Genomic DNA, 4,817 nt, shown 5'->3' on the forward strand with positions numbered 1-4,817 from the left:
AAAAAAAAAAAAAAAAAAAAAAAAAAAAAGGGCCAGGGATTTAGCTCAGCGGTTCAGTGGCCTGCCTCGCAAGTGCAAGGACCAGAGTTCTATACCCGGTACCAAAAAAATAAATAAATAAATAAAAAGGATTTCTTCGGGTCCAGGACTTAACTCAGTGGCACCGCCTCCGCCTCGAAAGCGCAAGGTCCCAAGTTAGCCCCTCATACCCAAGAAAAAAAAATTTTGTGTCTCCAGAGAAGACACAATTGTGCATCTGCTTTTTCTTTGAGACAGGGCCTCACTGTGTGGTCCAGGCTGGCCTTGAACTCACTGTGCAGCCCTGCTTCCGCGGGTGTCTCTACTGCAGCACCTCGGGACTTTGTGGCGTGTCGGTGGCTCTCCATGCCAAGTTGGGGTAAGGTGACTGTTCCAGGGACAAGTGGAGCTTCTAACCAAGTTGTAGGTTTGGGCCACATCTCATAATGTAAGGTTGTTTTCAGTGCTGGGGATGGAACTAAAGCTAGACAAGCGCGTTAGCGGTGAGTCACGCCCCAGCCTACTGTGATATTTAACAAAGAACAGAGCAAGGTGTTGTGTTTATCTGTTGCTCGTTGCTTCGGGGAGGCAGGATAAGGATCAGAGCAGATGTTCTGAGAAGGGTCCTGAGGCCCAAGGTAACTGACGCAAGTTCCAGTTTGCACATTGACTACCACATAAATAATGGGTACCAGAACAAAGTTTTCCTGCCAGACTCAAAGCTTCCAAGCGGTTGAGGACAAAGGTGTGAATATATTGAGCCCAGAAATTGGGTTCACAAAGCATACAATTGGGGCTGGGTTGTGGTAGGGCGCTCGCCTAGCAGGCATGTGGCCCAAGGTTCCACCCCCAGCATGGGCAAATCGGACTAAACTAAACTAAACCAAAAGCCAGGCGAGTTGGCACACGCCTGTAATCTCTGCATTCAGGAGGCTGAGGCAGGAGCATCGCCCCAAGTCCAGTCTGAAGTATAGAGTGAGACTCAAACAAACAAAACAAAATAAAACAAGGGCCGGGGATTTAGCTCAGTGGTGCCGCCATCTGCCTCACAAGCCCAAGGTCCCCGGTACCGAAATAAGTAAAAATAAATAAATAAATAAAACAAAACCCACTGGATGATAGACAGAGCTTTGGAGAGCCCACAGGAAAACCCGTTAGGAGTGGAGGGCGACTTTCGGCACTTATGCCCTGCCTGGAAATGTAATTCCCATCCAATTCTACAATTTTACGCGTAGAGAAACTGAGGCACGGAGGTAGGGATTCAGATCATCGCCCGAGGGAAAACCGCTCAGACTGGGCTCTGCCAGCTTCTGGGGACCCGCTGGCCGGCAGAGCCCGGCTACAACTTCTCCCCACCCTCCACTGGCACCAGCTCCCCGGCCCACTGCCACCACCCGGCAACCCTCCCAGCCACACCTGCCGGAATTCCTGGTGGCCACCTACCTGTGCGCCCCGCCCCGTGGCCCTCTCACCACCCCTCAGCCAGCCTGACTCGCCCCTGCTGCATGACTGGGGCGACCCCACTCCACTCCGCACCTCTGCCTGCCCTGAGTCCTTCCTTGCTGCAAGGCCAGGCAGGGCCCCTTCCAGGCCCCAAGCAGCTGTTTCCTGTTCCCTCGCGCCAGCTGCAAGTGACAGGCAGCAGGTCATCCTGGGGGACGGCCAGTGCTGCTGCTCCAGGCTTGTTTTCAGGAAGCTGCCCCGGGATGCGCTGGGTTTTGGAAAAAGCCTGACCCAGGGCTTAGGGAACTGGGCCTGCCGCCCACGCAGCTGGTGCATGACTGGGCGGGGGGAGCCCCCTCCTCTGGTGACCTGGTCACGCCCGAGGCCGAGGCTCTGGGATGGAGGACACAGTTGCAGTCATGCCTAAGACCTAAACCAGCTGGACCGATGGGCTGGGCTGAGAAATGGGTAGTTGGCCCCGGGGCAGTGAAGAACAGTGATGCTTTGGCTGTTTATTATGAGCCAGATTCCATAATTTATGGGCATTAACTGTTTTTGTTTGTTTTCTGAGGAAGGGTCTTACTGTGTAACTCAGGCTGGCTGTGAACTCACAGCAACCCTCCTGCCTCAGCCTCCTACACCCCAGAAGTTTGGATCCTAGCTAAACCGTCCAAGCTTGGCCCTTCTATGATCATTGTCCATTCCCCCATTGTGCAGATGGAGAAACTGAGATGGAGGGAGGATAAATCCACCTGCCCAAGGTCATAGATGGGCAGAGTCAGGAAGAGGACCTGTGTGGCCTCTGTTCTGGCCACACATTGGGCCGGCCCGGCAAGGAGCCCCTTCCCCTCCCAAGGAGGGGTGGGCAGCCTCCTCCGTGCCCGGCCAGCCGCCTGCACCTGTCAGTCCCTGCCCGTGTCCCTGGTTAGGGGTGTGTAGCTGTCCTTCTCTCTCCTCCGCGCCCTTCCCCGCGCCGTTCCGCGCTGTCACCGCCAGCTCCCGTCCTCTGCCTAGGACCCCCTCATTAGGTCTTCAGATGAGACACCGCCCGCCCCCACGCCCGCCCCGGGGGCTATTTCAGGCTGCTGAGCTGCGATGGTGAAACAAGGATAAGGGATGAGGTCCTGGGGGACATGGGGGGCTCCTTCCCAATTTGAAGCCCTCAGCGTCCTGAGGTAGGGGTGGAGGGGGTGGCTGGAGAGGGGAGGGTGCTCAGGCCAGCACCCCGCGCACACAGCCGCTCAGCTTCGCAGAGACAGGGCAGTTTCCTCCAGGAAGCGCCGCCGGGCGGTCCCATCCGCTGCTCATTGTCCCCGGGTCCTGGCGGCCTTCCCTGCCCCGACTCCGTTTCCTCACCCCGCCCCCCCATCCCGCCCCCAGCCCAGAGCGGGAAGGAAGGACTCGGGTCCCCAAGGCGCCCAGAGTCACCTTGGGCTTGGGTCCCCGTAGCCGGTTGGGGTGCCAGGAGACGGATGAGCCCTCGCTGGCGCCCGCAGGGTGAAAAGAGGGGCGATCTCCGGGATCCAGAGCCCCCTCTCCTCCTGGCTCACCACCTACCTGGCCGCTCCCCGTGGGGTCCCAGCACAATGTGCCCACTTCGCGGCAGCGCGCCCAGCCCGCAGAAGGGTTGGATGTACCGCGTCCGCCTGTCACCGCGTCCCCTGAGTTCCCCAGGAGCCCCTGTGCGTGTTTCCCGAAAGCTGGCCCTTTACCTGAAGCCTCAGACCCGACCGCGCCCGCGCCCGCCCCCTCGGAGCTCCCGGACCGGCTATAAAGGCTTGTATCCGGCTGGGCGTCCACATCAGCCAACCAGCGTCCGACATTCTCTGAGTTGTCCAATGGTGAGGCTGCGTGGGCGGGGTCTGCTGAGGGGCGGGGCCCCTCGCTGACAGTCGCGGAGGGCTGGTCTGGAGACATTTGTGTCCCCAGCCAGCTAAATCCTGCAGGGCCTAGTGCTAAGCAACTTGGATTTGATCCCCCAGGGAACTAGGGAGCCCCAGGAGGAGTCCAAGAATCTGGGTTGGGGGGTGTTGAATGATGGGCGCCTATTCCCAGTGCGTGGGTGAGGTACCAGGACCCCGGGTCTTTGGGACCCCAGGGCCTTTGCATAAGTGGTCCTCCCTTCCTGAAGCGATTCTTCCTGAGGGGGGGCTCAACCTGTGTATTTTTGACCCCTAAAGACCTATGGTATGTGTCCTCTTCTTTTCCATCACTCTGTTTCATTAGTCTAAAAGTCTTCCACTTTGAAAAGCAAAACTCAGGTCTGTCTACCTGTTCGCCATCCGAGTCCCCCACTGACACAAGGGCATCACTGGATCAGAGAGTGCCTCCGGTGTGCAGCAGGTGCTCAGTAAATGCTGAAATGATTATCTACAATTACGTTTAAACCTAGCATGGTGGCATGTGCCCCTAATCCCAGCACTGGTAAGGTCAACCTGAACTACAATTCAAGACCCTGTCTCAAAATAGCGATCAGGGCAGGGGATTTAGCTCAATTACACTGCAGTTACCTTGCAAGCGCAGGGTCCTGAGTTCCATCCCCAGTACCAAAAAAAAAAGAAAAGAAAAGAAAAGAAAAAGAAACTACATGAATTTGTTTTCCTATTAATTTAGCGCCTACTATATGCCAGGCTCTGTGCAAGTCCCACAGTGAGGGGACACAATTGTCTGCTATCTTGATTAAGCTTTATGTTTGGTTGATTTCAGCTTTGGGGTTGTTGTTTTTATTGTTCTTTTTTTTTTTTTTTTTTTTTTTTTCAGTACCAGGGACCGAATTTAGGACCTTGTGCTTGCAAGGTGGGCACTGTGCCACTGAGCTACATCTCCCCGCCCTTGTTTTTGCTCTTTGAGATGAGGTCTTGCCTGTTGGTCCAAGCAGGTCTTGACCTCCTGGCCCTCACGCCTCAGTCTTCACCCCCACCCCAGGGGCAGCCTGATCCAATCACAAAATTGCTGGGCTATTTTCATTTGTTGATTAAACTGGAGAATTCTTTCACATTTCTGCATAAAAATTCCATTGAATTCTAAAAATATTTCTATTGCAAAATATGTAGAACAGATGATTAGTATACGTGAGAGAGCCATGGGTCCAATTCCTAGCACCCCCCAATAAAAGAGATTGCAAAATAAAATCAAGATAAATGCCTGGTTTAAGGGTTACCCTAAGAGAGAGATCTCAGCCAGCAGTGATTTGGGCTGTAAGGGAAATTCAGCAATACCTACAAGACCCCCCTTATTTTTTGTCTCTTTTTTGGTACCATGGGTCAAACTTGGGCCCTTGCTCTTGCAAGGCAGGAGGCGGAACCACTGAGCCAACCCCCCTGCTCCTACAAGCCTTTTTTTTTTTTTTTTTTTTT

The 4,817-nt window shown here is 54.7% G+C and overlaps 1 long non-coding RNA gene across 2 annotated transcripts in view; it reads right to left on the reverse strand.

Moving 5' to 3' along the window:
- The window catches only part of LOC104849301, a 5,712-nt gene extending 2,497 nt beyond the window's left edge, over positions 1-3,215 (reverse strand). Inside the window, exons 1-2 of one of the 2 annotated variants that reach the window (XR_776724.1) lie at positions 3,019-3,215; positions 314-502 (exon numbers count right to left, since the gene is read on the reverse strand). This is a non-coding gene — a long non-coding RNA (uncharacterized LOC104849301). Of the gene's footprint in view, positions 1-313; positions 1,056-3,018 lie in introns of those variants that run through there. The other variant, XR_776723.3, reaches the window with a different exon arrangement.
- Positions 3,216-4,817: the final 1,602 nt, after the last annotated feature.

The sequence above is a fragment of the Fukomys damarensis genome, unplaced genomic scaffold, assembly GCF_012274545.1.
Source record: "Fukomys damarensis isolate Sample0158 unplaced genomic scaffold, DMR_v1.0_HiC HiC_scaffold_37, whole genome shotgun sequence".
In the NCBI taxonomy this organism is placed as follows: domain Eukaryota; kingdom Metazoa; phylum Chordata; class Mammalia; order Rodentia; family Bathyergidae; genus Fukomys; species Fukomys damarensis.